General features: G+C 31.3%; 1 long non-coding RNA gene across 1 annotated transcript; it reads left to right on the plus strand.

The window, feature by feature from the left end:
- The first annotated feature begins 437 nt into the window (after positions 1-437).
- On the plus strand, positions 438-1,241 carry LOC139905833 (uncharacterized). The gene is made up of 3 exons (XR_011780908.1): positions 438-801; positions 855-994; positions 1,057-1,241. It is a non-coding gene; the product is annotated as an uncharacterized lncRNA (long non-coding RNA).
- Positions 1,242-20,659: the final 19,418 nt, after the last annotated feature.

Here is a 20,659-nt window from a genome sequence, read left to right on the forward strand (position 1 = left end):
TTCTCTTTTAGAGGGAGACATTAACACAAATGACTTATTAGATAATAACAAAAAAGAAGAAAGTGCACAAGCATCAACCGTTTTTGCTTTTCTCATTGCATCCCTTATTTAATTATGATTAAGGGTGATAATTTTGATAAGAATACAAAAGCGTGCGAGGAGAAAAGAAGAATTACTTATGGCATCATTGATTAAATAATATACATCTTCTTCTATCAATCATGAACGTCATCATTCCCGCCTTTATTATTCAATACTAATATAATAATATTAGATGGGGATAGTCGATAGGGAACTGAATAAAATGCCTAAAATAACGTCGCCTTCTGTCTGGATTTCTGAAAATGGAGGCCTAGGAATTTGGAAAATACTTACCGGATGAGAAACAGATGGTTTGTCGGATTTGTCGATATAAATGTGCCTTTAGTAGTCTAGAATTACACGCCACTCATTATCCTCATCTCATAACTAGAGTATGGATATTCATCTATAAAATCAATTTAACGATGAATACATCAAGTCAGACTTTAACTCTGATTTCACAAGGATGCTTATTGTATGTAATATAACCTTATCCATTGCTAATCATCTACGTTCAAAAAATTTATGGAGAAATACAAGGGTAAACATATCCCTTCCCGAGGAACCATCATTAAATTAATGGAGGATGTTGGTACTGATGTCATTTATAAAAATACATATAAAATGTTTTGAGTCATCCACACCAAATGACGATCAAGTTATCAGTAAAAAGTATTTACGAATATCGAAATGGAACTCTGAATTTTGTACTATCTCACAGTAAGTATTCAATTTTTTTTTAAATCTAACCATAAAATATGATTCTATTTTAGCTAAACATATCAAGAATTATGATACACAACTCAGTAAAGGGCAAAAACAACTGCTTAAATGGTCACAACAACGGGGGTAGTAGCTTTGGATGGTTTGCAACAAGTTTTTCTGAGACTACTTACTTCGTTTTAAGACTTGGGTATGATAATTAGGTTTTCCAATATTACATAGTCATTAAATATTACTTTTTTATCCCTTAAGGGTTAGCTATGGTTGATGGGCTCCAAGAAATGGTGTTCAGAAAACTCATAAAAGGCAAAAATAACTGTTTAAATGGTCACAACAACGAGGGTAGTTACATTGGGTGTTGCATTATAATTAACAATTGTGTATATCCTTCATGATAATAGTATGTTGTTATATAAGCATACCTTAATAAGGGGAAAAATATTTTTGATGCTCTTAATAAGGAGTAATATCGCCAGACATTACTACATAATTAGCTTTTGCTCTAAATCTTTAAGATGAATTTATTTCTAACATTTTTTTATTAATATATTTATTGTCTAATTTTATGATTTTGACATTTACTTTATTATTAATAATTAGTTAGATCTCATCGGTAGAGATATATCTATCCTGTGCACAATTGTATATAGCAACTTCTACATGAAGAAGAGGGGTGATTATCTTTTTGATTAAACTCCACGTCTCACTTGTGAATTGCAACCTAAAGTTATGACATATTTAACTGAATTCCGATGTTAGAACAAGAAAAATTATCTGGATCAATCTATTATTTCAATATTCTTTATTTATAATTTATTATTATTAATAGTTATATGATTTTAATTGTTTAATTTTGTATATTTAACTTAAATGTTTAATGGTTTATTTTTTAGTATGTAGATTATATTTCATTAAAGCCTTCTTTTTTAAACTTTGAGCTTCAAATATATTTCAAATACTCTACTTTGTCGTTTCATTAGCTATTATTCTGAGAATAAGGTTCATAATGAATTACAATTTCATGGAGTGTGACGTTTTCAAATCTACTGTAACGGATAAAAACGTCGAAGTCAATTATACGTAGTATATCTTCATTAAACATTTTGCTAATAAATACATTCGTTATACCCTCAAAAATCATAATAAAGCAGGCAGATGATAATCACATAAGTATTTTAAACAATGATACCTTATGTCTTTTTTTCCCCCTCCTCCTCGCACGCGTTTTTCTCTACAATATTATCAACTATAATTATGATATATATCAGAGAGCAATAATAAAATAGCTACATATTCGATGCCTCACGCACACACCTGCAATATATACGCGTTCGATTCTATATGCACACATGAACAATAGTTCTTTAATATGACTAAATAGTTACTTCTTTGATCAAAAAATGTTTATGACATACATCAAATATATATATATACAGTGCGCTTCGTGACTGCTTTTCATACGTTCTTACAGACATACCCACTTTGCTTGCTAATATAGATTATTACTTAAAATGATATCTAATCTATATTTTTTCTCCTTCAAATTCTTATTTTATGTACAATGTACATGACACAAAATTTAAGAAAATGTTCTTCTTTAATAATAACTTATTTAATGATCCGGTATTTTAATACGAACGAGTAATTTGCAGATATTTAGCAGTCTTAATTACAAAGAATCATCAAAAGTGTAGCTGAGTCACGCACCAATACTACTAATTTACTGATAAGTATAGGCCCACAAGAGGAGAAAGGTAGGAATTAATCCTTTACTTTTTGAAAGGCAATAATAGTAAAAATTGCAAGATTATGTTCCCATCAACATAATAGACGGGCTTTTTGAAATTTTTTAGAAAAGGCAAATTAAAAAAAAAAAAAATGGCTTTACATTCTGACAGAATCTTTTTTTTTTTTTTTTTTTTGACAACTGTCATTTATTTATTTTGACAAAAATTAATATATTTTCAAAAAATTTATCACAAGATTTTACCCATGCGGGGCGCAGTACCTACCAGTATCAAAATTTAAGCATTTGTCACTTTGTTAACTCGCTAACACAAAAATATACAGTGTATTTTATTTTTCAGTTGTCAACATTTATTTTTATTTTTTCCTAACCATGGTTCTGAAAATTGATTGGTTGAATATGAATTAGGTATTTTTAAACTGTGACAATTTGAATTATCATTCCATAGTTGGAAAGAAATGGCTAAATACCAATTGATTTTTTTTGGGCGGCTTTTCTGTAAACTTTCTGTTAAAAGGTTACGTTATACAATAAAGAGAACGACGTGTCTTAAAGAGGAGACAAGAAGATGCCAACATACCTCTCTCGTCAGCAAGTTCTTTGCCCATAATGCTATTCATTGTGAGCAGCTATAATACTACATCATTACTCTAACACTCATTATTGCAGCGAATATTAACTGTATCTGAGTCCGTTCGGTATAAGTTGAATGTTTATATTTCTCCTTGAGTCATTCAATTACATCCAATTTTCCTGACATAATGGAGTACTTTGGGTATCTATTACACTAGGGGCAGGAATCAAGTCTAGTCTCTTTTTTACAGATTACTTTACTCTCTTCTGTTTTGAGATTGCATAGTTTTTAGATCTGACAACTTTTCCTAGATCTATTGGACTTTCTCCATGTACATACAATGAACAGTTTAAAGTTTCAATTTCAGTGCTCTTCACAAACACTTCCTCGTCTGTGGAAGAAGTTTCACTTGCTATGACTGATAAAGGTTAGGCAAGCTAATAATTTCTTCGTTGAATTTGGAGATTCCTGTTCGTCATTATTTTTTAATTGGGGAAGTTTTTTTCTAAATCCAGAGCAAAACCTGTTCCCAGATTTTGTAACGAAGAAAATTGACTCAACAGAGACTCTGAGGCTTTTCAAAGATATTTTCCTTAATATTTTTTTTATGGGAATGTTTGTGGGATCTACAAAATATTTTCTGAAGTTTCTTTTTTTCACCAAAACCATGTTAACTAACGATGAAACTAAGCAATTTATTACGATTACATACAACAAATTATTCACTTTATTTCAATCTCTATAATAGTGTACTTTATTACTAAGTTTCAAAGATGAATGAGTCTATATTATATATGTAATCAACAAAAACTACAAATACATACGAAGAAGATACCAGTACTCTATTATTTTCAATCCATGTGTTCCAAAAAATTGTAAAATTCCTGCTATACATCCAACTGGATCATGATAAAAAAGGATAGAACAATTAAAAACCACTCAAATACGTGTGAATGTACATTGTACAATAATTAGGTTGTTGGAATCGTTGAAAAAGAACGAATTTGATTGGCTGAAAGAGATTATATAAAAAAAGTAATAAAGCACGTTGGTACGCTTGCATCTTCTGAACAAATTTTCCTTGGTATTGTACTAATCATCAGCAAAGCAACTTCCCCTTACTGCTCTCTCACGTGCATCATCATTATGCCGAAGAAAACGTGCATTTTTTCATGGGTTTCTAACAACGGAGGTACTGATGTGTGGAATTATGATTTGGAAAATAAAAGTATATCTTGCCGTTTTTGCGGTGCCCATCTCGTTTTTTGCGCAAGTAATCCGCTACTCCATAATCTCCCATCACATCAACAACTTAAAATTCTTCAAAAAACACAAGATTCAATGAGACGAAGTAGAATTAAACGGTTCATCTTTCAATTTGGACCTAGCAAAGTTATTTGTGCCGTGTAACATCATTTTAAATGTTCTGGATTATCTCAAAGAGAGTATTTACTGCTTTGTACGAAATTCCCCTCTCTCCATCACCAATTATAACAAGATAGGGAACTTGGTTAAAAACAGTGGAGTACTACTACCATCACTTCGACGTCTTCAGATAATATTTAGACATCCTTGATGATGATTTGGTAGCAACCAGAAGAGCACAAAAAGTAATTAATAATGATTCCTTAAGAGAAGAAGTCGTATTGATACAGGAAATTTTTTTGTCAAATACCTTTAGCGATAACTGCACTAGAGGAAAGATTGCCTCTTCTTACCAGCCTAAACATAGTAGAAAATCTGACTCAAGATTTGAAGGAAGAGCCATTCAAGACCAAGTTAAAAGAAGTGCTTCAAGAGAATCCTGGCTACACAAAACTAAAGGAACTCTCAACAAGTGACAACCTTGTATACAAAAATATTGTCAATTGTGATGCTAAGAGAGTCTTTAGTATAACGAATATCATCAATACGAAAAGGAGGTCCAAACAAAGTACTAAGAAATTGAGGGAATTGTTGATCACCAAATGGAATGAATGTTTCGTTATCATTTAATTGTCAACACGTAAATAATAGCAATACTTTTTATATAATTTTTTACGTAATTGCCTCATTTATATTCTTTAGATTTCGTGCCAAAGTTATCTATTCATCCTTTATGGTCAGTGGTCACAAATAAGTTACGAGTACTTTTTCTGTAATGATAGGTTTGATGTTCTCTAACTAACGATATATTTTGTCTGCATAAATTTATAGAATATAATATACATTTATAAAGTTGTTTATACGGAAGTTGTATATAAATAATATACAACAATCCCTCTTCCTTCATGTGTAAATAAATAAATAATTTCAGTTAAAGATATATTCTAAACGATACTCTCTTAATTGGGTTGGAATCGATACTTACTTAGAACTCTTGATCCAGCGACAGATACAATTGTACCACTGTCACATGTAGCTATTATATTTTGAAGTAATTTCAATGGACATTCAATACATCGATGGGTAATTTATTCAGTTCAAATTTTTGAATCGAGTTGATCGAAATAGAGCTTTATTTTAGACACCTGCATACTCTGGCATAGTGGCCTCTCTTACCACATATTGTGCATTTGACGCTTTTTGCAAGCAAACCTTCCCATTCTTATGAAGAAATTGGAAACCACTCTTTCCACACAATTTTTCTTGGCTCTTGTTCCACAATCTCCTACAGCTTTGACTTCTTCGATATACATTGAATTCACATGACTTTATATTCGTGTTAATACCCTTTGATACTAAATCATTTAGACTACTTTGATTATTCTTCGCCGTTTCTACTATTCTCCATTAATATATACTTCACATATTTTGTTAGCATCATCAAATAATCTTAATTGTGTTTTTCTATACTTACATACCAAAGTTTTATATTATGACAATTAATATTTCATACTATTTGTATCATACAATAAATCATAACTAACATTAAGACTTTTTCTGGTGAATGTTATTTTGATTAAATAGTAACAAGTAAAGCTATATTTTGGTGAAGGAAAGATTCTATATGTAGTAAATTTTCAGATAAGTTGTAATGTTAAAAAAATCATAATTGAGATATCTTATAAGTATGTTCGAAATTATCCATCGGCCATCAAGTATGATTTATGAATATAGGTTGGTTTGTGTCCGAAAGAAAACAGAGGAACCCGATAGTTGATGTTGTATTTGCGGGCTCGCTTACGCAAAACGCGATTCCCACAACCTTAACAATAATACAAGTTGGAAAAGTGTATATGTATTATAAAACTTGTAAAAATTAATATATTCATATCATTTTTTAGTAAATAAGACGGAATTTACTATTATGGCGATTATGACCTTCTCCAGTTATAGGGCTGAATGAAGGAGATCTCATAGAGATCCCACTCTAATTTTTTGCACACTTATATAATATAATTTGTATTGTACATTTCTTGCAAAAAGTTGGCGAAATCAATTTTGAAGCAAGCCATTTTTATATTTTGCAATAGTGTCTTCATAATATTGTTTGCAGAGTATCCTCTTTTTATATCGAAGATTTTTTCAGCGTGGGTCTATATAGCGAAGTTTTTTTATATCGAAATTTATTTGGGCGGGCTTCTTTACAGCTAGGATCGTTTCAGCGAGGATTTAATAATTTGTATTAGAACAAAACAATACCAATAATGAGTGATGACTCATGACGTCATTTCATAAGAAACTTTCGAATGATATTTTTACATGAACATCTACATATGATATTTTAAATTTTGCCGTCGGTTTTATACATATTCGTAATCTAATCCGTGTTTCAGGAATTAAGGAATTAATATTTCGGATAATAAATTGAAGCACATCCCTCTTCTTGATCACGTGATCAACTCAGACAGATAATGGACCGACCCAACACTAATTAAGTATGTTCTCGTAAAAATGAATATGACGTAACGGCTCACTCGAACATTAAGAATGATCGACTAATTCTTTTCAATTTCCTACCCCTTACGTAATTACTAACTAGTTATGCAACGGTAAAGCTCAAAACAACCACATAAAAGAAACCTCGCTACATAGAGTTTCGCCATAAAAAGCACGCCAAAAAAATCCTCGCTGACAAAAAGCGCTCCCAAATAAATTTCGATAAAAAAAATCGCTATAATGTATGACACTCCGTGTATATGTTTAAAATATTCATGTTATAACTATGAAAATATTTCCTTAAAAAAAATATTTTATTCAATTAAAAACAAATTTAATCCAATACCTTTATTTTACATGAGAATTCATACAAACATGATCAAAATCCCCCCTTACTAGGTAGAAAGATTATTTCAAATGTCAAAAGTTATTGATTAGGATTCATAAAAAAGTTGAAGATCTTTTGCATAAGTAATAAAATTATTAAATGCAATTTCGTTCTTCGTCAATGGTATTTGCTTAATTTTAATGATTTTTTAGGCATATCGAACTTCCGCCATCAATATGGTTACGGATCGAGAGAAAAAAAGTAATTCACCTTGGGGGAAAATCGAAGATAACTGTAGTATGTCTTTGAAAAGTTAATGAAGAGAGTCCTAACGGTCCTTGCCTGAAGATAACATCTGGAGCAAGGAATAAACCGTGAATGAGATATTGAACCATCATGACTTCGGATGCAAATCTATTCCTTCGCAAAGTGGAGTTGGTAGTCCGGATAACGGATAAGAATCTCAAGATTTATGTTCCCAACTTATGTGGGATTTTTCTCTTTCTAAATTACTTTCCTATTATGATAATTAATTAATTAATAACATAACAAGGGGTGGGGGTGAGGCGGGATGATTTATTTATGAATGTTCATGTTCTTAAGCTACAATTAAGTAAACAAAGATCATGCCGGTGTGTCAGGAAAAAATTATCTAGCAAAAATAGCAAGAAAAAAAAAGTAAATTGGTGGAAAAAATGAAAAAATTATTTTAAACTGATATAATACCAATGACCAATAAAATATATTAAGATGAAAGAAAAATAAACAAACACAACAGCGGTTCGAATGTAAGAAGTGCTTATCACTTAATTCTGCATTATAAATTATAATATCATAAGACATCATATTCCTAAAGACTGGATTGATAGACAACCATTAGCATAATATATATTGAGAAATATAAAGCTTTTAAAATTTTTGAGTGTCTAAAACCTTCCCCTAGAGTTGGCCTTAACCATACGTCCGCAATTAACCAAATTAGATAATTACATGAGTCTAGAATAACATTTTTTTAGAGCCGTTTCTGTTGTCATTAAATATGTATCTACGTACATGAATTCTATAAATGAATTAATTGATGGAACTAAATATTGACAAAGGAATTTACTGAAGTTAATGAAGTTGGAGGCGGATTATCATTCTAAAGTGAAATGAATAAATATATAGAGTTGTAATATTTATATTATTTGATAAATATCAAAGAAGAATTTTTTTCCAAACGTAGAACTATGTACATATTCATATGCCATTGTATCTTACTAGAAAAATATACTTAAAAGTTCGTTCAAAGTGATCCTATTAGTCACTTGTTTTGGTTCTCATAGCTTAGTTTGATATCCATTGGATGTGTGAATTCATTGTCCTAGATGTACAACTTGTATGATTGAGTCCTTTGAGTATCTACGTAATGCAGCTTGTTTCATTCTCTTTGGACAATAAATAATGTTTATGAAGAAAGGAATTTCTATTGCAATTTCAGATTGCTCCAACTGTACTGAGCTTTATAGATTTCCTCACTTTCTCCAACGACCCGACTTTTGAATGCATCCCCTTATCTTCTCTAGTCTGTCTCGCCACAGACCTCTTCTTTCGACAAATCCTGTATTATAAAGAAGTGGAAATCCCTGCTTTTGCCTCATATTATACTAATACCTACTTGTTCATCAATCCATGAGTCTTGTCCAATATGAAAAATCCATCATGTATAATGATAATATATTTAATAATTCAGAACTATGTGATTAGCACTTCTACCATTTGAATTGCTTACTTTTCTTTTATCTTAATATATATGATATTGGTGAAACGTATTATATCAGTTTAAAATAATTTTGTTCTTTTTTTCAATTTCTCACCTTTACTTTTTTTTCCCCTGCCATTTTTTCCTAAATCATTAGCTATTATCCTTCTTGGAGTTGTATTATTTCCCCACAATATGGTGACACTCTCTGAACCACTAATATTAGTAAATAACGCTCATTATACATATATCATTTTCATAATATATTTAAATATGTTGTCTACAAGTTACAAGTTGTATAAGAATATTTATACAAGTTACAACCAAAAAATAAGATGAGTAATTTTAAATGAATGATTTACAGTACTTGGTGTAAAGATAATGCGATAATTGAATATTCCGTGAATAATCCATGTATTAAGGGTGTAATCTGTGGCACATTATAAATTTAGAATGCCCTCAGTTATTTTAGTCATAAATACATAATAACTATGTAATTTTAATACATCAAAAGGAAATGATAGTATTAATGTATAGTGGGTTATTAAGATGACCAATCTTGAAATTAAATAATACATTTGAAGACAAAGAAATTGAAACTTGTACAATTTACTTATAGACGTTGCAACTTGTACACAACATATATATATATATATCTATAAATTGTGGCATTAATTGATAAGTAACTGTTGCCGTAATCCTGATGACAACAAAAAAACAGAAGCAAAACATAACCTCCGTTCAACTTTTTTGCGGAAGTCAGATTTTAGAGCCTAATTAAAATGTGCAGTAGCTATATTTGGTTAAAATTATTCACTCCTTTAGATATGCCTTTAGTTGGGACAGTCAGAAAAAAAAAAAAAGAAGATTCCTCCCAATTAATATGCAATCAATAAAGGAAAAGGCAAATTACTTCACCAGTTTTGCCACCCTAAAGAGGCAAATTTTTTTCATAGCAGCTTAAGATGAACACATCAGTTGTGCTTCTTTCATCTATGAATTTGACCAGAAAAGCGGATGCCGCACAATCAAGCAAGCCTGAGATTATCATATATCTATTATAAAAAAACCAAAGCATGTGTAGATATGACTCACAAAATGAAGAGCAAGTACGATGTAAAACGATGAACAATGCGCTGGCCTTTGGCATTTTTCTATAACATGATTGACGTGACTGCATTAGTGTCGTTTATCATCTACAGGGAAAACAACCAAGGCTAAGGAAAAAAGAACAAAGGAGAAAGTGTCTCAAAGATCTTGCAAAACAGTTATGCGTGCTTGCAATGTAAAATGTTCTAGTAACCGGATGGTTATGAGAAACTATTATCTTCTAGCTACAGTGGAAATGTTCTTAGGGAACCACACTATCATACCCCCAGAAGGGGCGGTATCTTAGCTAAAAGTATTCCATGGAACTTGTGGAGCTAACCCTTTCATGGCAGTTGTTATATTTCTCTTGATAAGAAACAAACTCGCCGTAAGACCAAGAAAAACTGCGTTATTTGTGTTTAGCCTGCTTGTGACCAACATTCAGAAACAAAAGCTATGTGTATGTATTGTAAAACTGTCTAAATTTACCTCGAATATTTAAACCTATGTTTTTTGTCCTTAACTTTTTATTTCATTAATAACATTTAAATATATTAAAAAGATATTCGTAGATTCAGACGCTATTTCGCTCAAAAAAAAAATACGAGGGTACAATTTTATCCATGCTGTCCCTCAAGGCTGTGAACTTTTACCCCTGTTTAGGTAACTTTTCAATATTTCCACCCGAAAATTAGTGTATATAATGTAATGAAGAAATGTAGTGGCGTCAAAAAATCTGAGAGCTCTCAGATGTCTCGAAAAAAGTTAGACATTCTTTAATATTAGAATGGATGCAATTGTACCCATACAGTACCAAACAAATTAAATATATGCTTAAATAAAGACTTATGTAAAATTTGTTATTGAGTGTCTGCCTTTTATATCGAATACTTTTTCAGCGAGGCTTGATATAATGAAGATTCTTTTACCAAAATTTATTTGGGCGAGCTTTTTTTCAGCTAGGATTGTTCCAGCGATATATTTAATAACCAATTGACTAATGGTATTTGATTACTTCATTTCACTAGAAACTTCATAACTATATTTGTAACATATTTTGTATTGGGAATTAAGTATTTCTAATAACAAAAGGAAGGGCATTCGTTTCCTGCAGGAGGTCCTCACTTATAAGTTATAACTCAGTCATACTCCATAATGAATGGACCGACTCATTGTTTCCTAATATCAATACAAATTAGAAATACAACGATCAGGTTCAAAACAACAATATAAAAGAAAACTCCCTATAAAGAAATTCCCAATAAAAATGATCCTCCCTGAAAAAAAAGCTAGCCAACACAATTCAATTAGAAAACCTCTATGAGAGATAGTGTTGTGTCCGTCCTTATTTAGGACTGAAGACTCAAATCCCTTCCAGTTAAGTCTCAGTTTCGGTCCAGTTCAGCCTTAGATATCAGTTCTAAAAACTTATAAATTTCGGTTCTTTATGACGTTACTTAGCTTTATTTCTTTCTTTTTTTAATCCGCTCTAACACTGACAGTCCTAAGGGTCGACAGTCTTAAGGACCGTTTTCTATAACCGATAGGACCAATCCTAAGTCTAGAATCAACTAGATTGAATGAGTAAGGATGGACACAGCACTAATGACAGCCATTCATAGAGATAAACAAATGACACTTTTCCAATTGACTATAAAATGAATGTGGGTAACAGAGGGGTTGAAAAACTTTATGCTATAGTTTAAAAGTAACTTCGAGCAATGCTGGGCACACCCATTAGTAATATAAAATTTAGGCTTAATTTTAAAGCATTTCGTGCTTTTTAGAGAAGTATTTATATATACATACTTATTAGTGTTGGATCGGTCCTGATCCAACTGATAGGACTGATTTCTTGATCAGTCTCCCCCCCCCCCTTCGAGTCTTTTTTTAAAATCAGTACGATCTTTTTTACCATTCAAAAGTCCTTCAGTTCTACGGTCCTAGCAAGTTTAATAGAAATATAAGGTTCGACCATAATGTAATCAGGCTGGTTCAAATTTTCAATGTAATGTACCGTACCTACTGCTAGGCAATACATACATATTTTGACGTCATAACGTATAACAACGGTGTATTAACAGCATATAATACTAGAAATTATTTGATTAATAGTAACAGTATATACTCTTTGACGTCACTAATAAAAAGTGTGGTGGAAGTAAAATATTAGTCTGAAAAGCGTTATGGTATAACCTTGTATTTCTATTTACCTTGTGTCCTAACTATTTCTTTTTTATTTTCTTCACTCCTATCTAGGAATGAAGAATATAATAACGAAGAAAATAATGAATTATAGGTAGAACATACAACAATAAAATCTAGCAATACACCTTCTATTTTAAACATCGGTATCTTGTCTCGTTGAAAGAGGTTGTTATAATCAAACAGCAACCACTAAAAAATAACGTTGTTAGTAACTACGTCATTTCAACTAGTGTAGTTATCATAAAAGACTGATATGGACCAGTTCTAGGACTGATAAATTTTATTAGGACCGGAATTATAGGACTCTAGACTTCTTAGTTTTTTTCCGACCACTTCAACAACACTAATACTCGTACATATACATGATTCTGGATGTATAAAGTAATCCATTTATCGAATTTGAAAATAATAAGTAGTTACATAGGTTTTATGTTGGTAAATGTTAAAATGTATGTATATTATTTAATCAATAAAACTGTTAAAATACACATTTGGCATTCAAATCATTGGAGGATAATAATATTCTAGTTTCACAGAATGAAGCCCCAGGTAAGTAATAACAAAGTTCACATAATGAATGCTCCTCTGGATTCATGATTCACTTTTTGAAATAAACATAAGATGCAGTGTATTCTCCTTTCAGCTGATTCTATGAGTCGACTCTTCTATGATTCAGGCCCGTCCACACGGCAACACTTTTTAAACATTGCTGTATTTTTTTTTATATAGAATCAAAAAGTTTTGTGTCCACACGAGGCAGAAATGTGCCTTATCTGAGCGGGTTCTTAAATATTATGTATAATTATGGAAATCTGGTGTATTTTTTTTACCAGGCCCGTTTTTTTTTTTTTTTTTTTTTTTTGGGGGCAATTGGTAATATAAAGAATGAATTTTCATTTCCTTAGCTGTTGCTATTATTATTTAATTTCTTAGTAGTGAACATCCTTTCCTAGATAGATTCAATTATTTGTCAAAACCTGATTGAACATTCGTGAAAACAGAAGCGTAACCCTGAAGATTTTTGCTGCAGGAAACCATAATTGTAAGTCCTTCTTGGACGGAGAGTAGAATTGAGGATCGCCATTGGAGTAATATTAGCAAATGGCATTGCTTATATCATTTTCTCCTTCCTCCCTTGTCACAGCTGATTGTAGCTGATCTAATAAAACGTCATGAGCATGATTCTTTCACTCCTACAAAACGTTCTTCAAATTGTCAGGATTACCATGTTGATTTTCGAGTTTCTTTTTTTTAGCATGCCCATTCTACAGTGGACTTTCATCACTGATTATGTATCCAATGGGGAGAGTTGTATAAAATATGATCTGTCTATAGGTAAAAATAAAAGAAGACGAAATTATGGTGTGATCCTGACAATTTGAAGAATAGGAGGAGATCAACTTAGCTATCATAACGTTTTATTGAATCAGCTACAAGCAGTTGTGAGAGAAAGGGAATAAACAAAAATCTCACTCTGTATATACCAAAGGGATATGAAGTTACATATGAACCTACTCAATGTTCATCCTCAAATCAACTGTAAATCCAAAAAAGACTGACAGTTATAGCCCCTAAGCAACCCCTCATTGCTATTCTCCGTCTTTCAAGAGCACATGCACTAGTGATTACTTTATAATTAGATGTAACATCTTCAAGAATTAAATAATATTAATAAAAGCTATGTTAAATAAAAAGTACTTTTCAGATTGACGACTAGAAAAAGTTTCACACGGCTTATATATATCATATTTTTGAAGTAGAATCTTTATATTAAATGCGAATGTCCATGTGTCTGTGTCCGGGGATCACAGCCAAAACAATGAATGAATTTTGCTGAAATTTTTCATGTAAGTTATTTTCCATTAACTTTTTTATTGACCTTCAAGGCCATGGCAGCCTTAAAATAGTATTTTATAAAAACGAATTTTTGACTACCAAACAACTATTACACATAAAATTGAAAGTAAAGACAGTAAAAATTTAAGAATTATTCTCGCAAGATGTTGCTACGTATCTTTGATCACTTAAAAGAATGAAGATTATAAGATTTAAAGAAGAAGAAAAATAAGGTGGAATAAGACAAAGGTTTTTTGACAATAATATGAAAGATGAGCGATCGACAGTTCAACTAAAATATTTTTTATTCCCTAAGCCTTATAACCTCCTTTAATAAAGTGTGCAAAGATACATACCAACAAGGAGCGAAAATAATTCTTGGAATTTTACAGTCTTAATTTTTGCTATACATTAAACAGAAGAGTTTATAATTAATTTTAATTTCCTAATGTCCCGGGCAACGCCAGGCATGCTTACTCCAGTAGTTATGAAATGAAAGAGAGAATGGAATTAAAACAATCTTGTAATCAATGTCTTAAATAATCAAAATATTATTTTAATGGTTGATTTATTTATTTTAAGCTATTTAGAATAATAATAAATATATAAAGTTACTTGAATTTCTTTATTTGAATTCCTTCTTTCATTTCATAAATATTTTATTAATAGAATAAAAGCATTTTGTTAGTAAAAAAGGAAAACAAACAAGAGCACATGTGTTCTATATATAGAGTTTTCCAGGATCGGATATTTTAGAGAAAAAAGTGATGTAACTGATGATTTTCTCAATCTGAGATATGTTCATTAGAGGTTTGTTTAATGTAAATATATTGAATGAGCTATGACAGTTCTCGTTTTTTTCACAACAAAAGTCATGATACTCGCTACAACAATCAATAAATAATATCGACGACACAAAAAGTGAAAATGCTAATTATTTCTGGAGAAAAGTCACTTACACGTCTTAGTGCCGTAAATTTTATCTTGGTCTATAGTACGTACTTCCACTTAGGTCAATTTTGCATTGCATATTTTTGAAAGCCTGGGACTAACGGATATATGTTCTCAATTGCTTATAAAACCAGATAAAGCTATAAAATAAGGAAATACTGTTTGTTAGTTACGTCACTTTTGTACCAATCCAACGATAATATGGTTAGAGTCGAGTAGTTTGTTATAAAAAAACACATTTAAAAACAGGAAAAAGAAAAAAGTGTTTGGGTGTGCTCTTTCTTCTTTTTTGTTCATGATTTAATTGTGCATTGTGGTGTTAATTTCTCCCTCTGAAGTAAGTGTTCTCGCCTATCTTTGCTGCTAACTGTTTTAAAAATGGATAATATTTTCCCTACACTAATATTATTTTAAATGTAGAAGGTTTCTCCTATTTATAGTATTAATTCATTTTCTCCCCCTAAAATCATGTAACAGGTAGTGATAATACCAAGGGTCTAATTCAGTACTACCATACGTCTAGCTCACGCCTTCTCCTCGCGCTCTTTTTATTTTATCAACTTTAATTGTTGTACTAACAGTAGAAAGCTTGTAGTTTAACCTTATCTAAAGTCACATTCATTATTTTCTATTTTATATAATGTACTTCCCTTTTCAAACCTGTCTCACTTCTTCTTAAGATTCTTTGGTAGCCGGACTTTATGGAGACAGTGGACTATATGGAGACAACCAATCAAATAATTTTATACTGATCATAAAAATATTGATAAAATCAGTAGTTCGAACCGAAATTTAAAAAAAAAAGGAAGAATTAGGCTAATCTATTTGCAGGAAGAAAGAAAGAGAAAAGAAGCAAAACAATAATTTGAAATCGTATTGTAATTGTTCAATTCAAATCAGAGATTCTGACGGATTCGTTTTTGTAAATTGGAGCAGTCGTCATGTGGTAAGTGGATTACAGATAGAAGAGAAGCCCAATTAATTCGCTCAGTCACTTCACCAATCCCTAGATTGAGATCAACTCGTCTAAAGTTCCCTAGATGGTTGTATGAATGATCATGTTTACTGCCTACCTATGCGAGTAGCATGCATTGCCAACAGATGAGTTGTGAACACGTTAATAAGTTTCTGATCAAATAAAACAGTTCAAAAGCAAGTTTTTCTCGAGTGAATTTCTATCCTGTGTCTCATATTCGATTAGGATTCGTCTCTATCCGAAGATGCCTTGCTATGGATTGCTGTCAAGTAGAGTTTTTTTTTAATGAACACCAAATAGAGTGGATTTAATACGATGTAAATAATTTTGTTCATACATTTTATAGGCCCTCATGTCAAACTGCATAGTGAATATAACAATCATAGAAATAAAAACTGAGTAAATGTATATTTAGGACCTTCACACTGCCTCAGGTGTCCACAAGGTATTTCCAAATTTCCCTGTGAGATTAAGTTACCAAAGTTTCTTCGTCGAGGTGATTTCTTACTATGATATTTCTAATCAGTTTATTGTTTCTTTTATTTAATAAAATTGATTTACCTGACCCAGATTTTTAAATGGTATCTTTTTATTATTACGAATTATGCATATATATTAAATCAAATAGTAACACAATACAAATTCTAAAGTAAATAAATTTATATATATATTTATCATACGTTCATGGATCCTTTCTTCCCAGTCGTGAACTCTATAGGCGTAGTATTATCATGACGATCAGGAGCTGTAGATGCTTCTAGGAGGGGAGAGTCACAAAATTGTGGGGGAGGTTAGAGGTACTAAATCAAATATATTGATGGAATCGTTGTGGACGGACATTATGAGTTTTATATATTATATACGAGTGTTTTTCGTAGTAATAATTAAAAAATTATTTCAACAGCTAAACTAGTTGTTTTTATTGTATCCATAAAACTATTCCGTGTAGGAGAATTTGCCATGAACATTTTTGTTAATATTAAGATGTTTACTTTTAATGATAAATACAACTTTTTTTTTTAAAGAGAAGTTAATTTTAAATATGGCATAACTTATTATATTATACAAAGGAATCTTGATGAAACTTTTGAAATTCAGCACCATAACTTCAAAATTGAAAGCATTTTTCGGTGATATCAGAATAGAATATGCATTTTAGACCAAAATATCGAGAAAAGAGAAGCACATTATCTTTACGAGTCTATAATTATCTTTCACTTGTTTACCAATGACGAAAGAGACTCAGTAGTAATAAAGAAGTATACAACAATGATTCCGTAGAGGATCTGGAGGAATTTATGTATAGGACAATGATTAACGAGAACCGAAGTCACTATCACAGACCTTGAAATGAAGAGGCACTTGCACAATCAACAATCACTCCATTAAAGGGTACAAGATCCACCTACCGAGTGAAGCACTTGTTCAAGGGATCTCACCCTAAGAGTCGAGATCCCTTGAATAGAGTATCAGAAGACGTGTGAATAGATATTCATAGGAACGGTAAGGATGAATGGATGCAGATCCAACTCCTCACTTCTCTCACCTCCCTCCTTCGGCTGTAAGTCCCCCTTTTTTAGTCTGAGGGAAAACACGTTACATAAATTCATTTAGCAAGCTAATATGACGATGAGTTCTAACTAGTTGTTCTATTTAAATAATCTGCTGTTTCCATATAGTCCGAAAACGGACTATATGAAAACAGAAAGAAATACATACAAACCTGTCTCCATATAGTCCGTTGTCTCTATAAAGTTCGAGAACCAGATTCTTTTATCCATGAATATTAGTATTATATTTTTAGATGACGCAATTATGATTTTTTTATATGTAAGGTCTCTACATCTTTTTATTGTTCTGTATGTTGAATGGTTGAACTCGAATGAGCTAAACTGTTAAGTTGTGAACATTGAAATGAAGAATAGTCCCACAGTTAGTTATAATTGACTAACTATCAAAGGTTAGAAAAATTCCTTATACTGCAAGTCCAAGTAGAGTCTCAAGTCCTTGATCACAAGTTCAAGTACTTGAATATTTTCATCAAGTCCATTTCGAGTACAGTAATGCATTTTAATTTGTACTTATTTTAAGTCCATGACTATCTATAGAGGACCCATAGTCTAAATGCTTTTCTTGAGTTCAGTAGAATTAGCTTTCAAATACAATTCGTGTCGTGGGTATTTGCTAGGGAGATCAAGTCGAGACGCAATTCTTGATAACTTGTTCCTAACATCAACAATAAGGTTCATAGAAGCTTTTTTACAAGCCACAAAAAGTATTTGTTGAGCTACATACAGGTCACGTGCTATAGTTTCCCCCCTGTTTTAAAGATATGTTAAATAAATATTGACAGTGATATAAATCATTTTATTTTTTAGCTGCCCGCTTATTTATTTTTTGAATAAGTTATCTAAAGAACGAACATTATTTGTATTATCAATTCCTTAGAAGTGACCTTAGAGCTTAAGCCTGAGGATTTGTTGCAAAGTTATAATTGAAAGTCCTTGTTGGACTCAGAGTAGAATTGGGATCGATATCAGAGTAATTCTTGCCAATGTTTATTTCCTTCTCCCTCTCCTCACGTGTCAGAGCTGATTATAGCTGATCTCCTCCAAAACATTCTACATATTATCAAGGTTACAATATTTTTTTTTTTTTAACATGCCCATAATACACAAGATTTTTATCATGATATATTGCCTATTTAAATCAGTGATTCTATACACTTGGAAGCGTGTAGGTGTCATTTTCTTTTAGGGGAGTAGTTAATTTCACATGAATAATAGTGCCTAGGATTTCTTTAAGACTATTTTTTATGACCTTGATAACCTCGTGGAGCCTTCGACGATACACTGCGGAGACCTTGTGTCCCATGAAGCTTAGGTTTGGATTCATTTGGTATTTATTATATATTTTTTCACTGATCGGTTGACCTGTTTTACATAATTTCTGTAGAATAATTCAAATAACTCCGTGGCTATCTAATAAATATTGAAAATATTGGGATCTCTAAAATAAAAAGAAAAAGGCCCATCCCATATTGTCAATTATCGCTTACAAAATCCTATTTTTATATACAAATATAATTACTTCCCTACATGTATTATGACTGGATAAGTTAATATTTATTTTTAAGAGCTCCTTTACTCATAAAAGTTATTACATTTTGGACTTTAATTTTTGTGAAGATGTCAGAGAGTTTTATAGCCACAAAATGTAAAACAGGTCATCCGGTCATTGAAAAAACGGAAAATATATTTATTATGTTCACACAAGTTCTCATTGAATCTGAAAGAGAGAGAAATAGATAAAGGCCGTCAAAAATTTAGGGGCAATGAGACTTATTCTTTAAATACCAAGAAACCTCTATAAAATGGTTCCATAAAATATGTAATAGACTCTAATAAATATTCGAAATGTTCTCTGAATTCTCAACAAATTTTTATACGGAAAAACAGGTTCTGAAAAGGTAGAACCAAAAAAACCTCGATAAGAAAGATTGTACTTTTGATCAAAGAAAAGTATCCAAATTGAATTGTGTGATATAAATATTTATTTGTATATGAACGACTAGTACTAGCCTGCCCGTTCCGTGGACACATGGGGGATGATAATGAAAGTGTGATGTGATATTTGTTTCGAAATGTATCGATGCTAATCCAACATGGAAACATGATGTTGTCCTAAGTAATCAAGAGGACATATCACCAAAGTAATATGTCAAATTAGTTATATCATGTCACTGTTTGGCTTTATTGAACGGATTAAATTCTCATTCTTAATGTTCATTTGAATTGCAGCAATCCCAGACGAATCAACTGGTTAATGCAAACTTCCCTTCTAACTTTTAATAGTTGAGTATAGAACAAAAAATGTTGCTAGGCAGAAAAAACAGAGGAGAAGGAAGATTCAATGTTTATCTTTATATATACTAGATAAGTCAAATATCATCAATTAAAATCTTTTTTATTAATGTTGTTTTCCCAAATTTTTTTAGTCATTTGAATTCGTTTTTCTTTTACAAATCATTATCGACCTTGTTAGTGATCTCAATTCTCAAGAAACCTTTAAAATATCCAACTTTCGTCGTGGCCTGTAAAGTATCACGCAACCTATTTCCCAAAAATAAACCATTAGGTCACAAAATAAATTGGTAGTTAGCCAATTCTTCCAAACTATAGAATGATTATTCAATAATTTTGTAAAATTGTTAACAACTAAAAAATCTAATTGTTATTCAACCAATCAACGTTCAAAACACTGATAGGAGGTGTATAATTGAATAATTGACACCTGACAACAAAATACACTATATATTTTTGAAAGGAGCAAGATAAGGCTGTGAGGGCTGCTGCAACGAATTTCAGAGTGGAAGGTGAAGGGAGAATCCTTATTCACGCATTTTATATATAGCCCATATTTTGTATCTTCTGCAAGCGAAGAGTAAGGGTAGATTTCCCCCTCTCCCCGGCTGTGGCAACCCTGTATATCAAATAGATCATAGTGTAATTATTAATAATTTCTGTCAATCTTTTGTAATTAAA

This window comes from Lepeophtheirus salmonis, chromosome 6 (assembly GCF_016086655.4).
Source record: "Lepeophtheirus salmonis chromosome 6, UVic_Lsal_1.4, whole genome shotgun sequence".
NCBI lineage: Eukaryota > Metazoa > Arthropoda > Copepoda > Siphonostomatoida > Caligidae > Lepeophtheirus > Lepeophtheirus salmonis.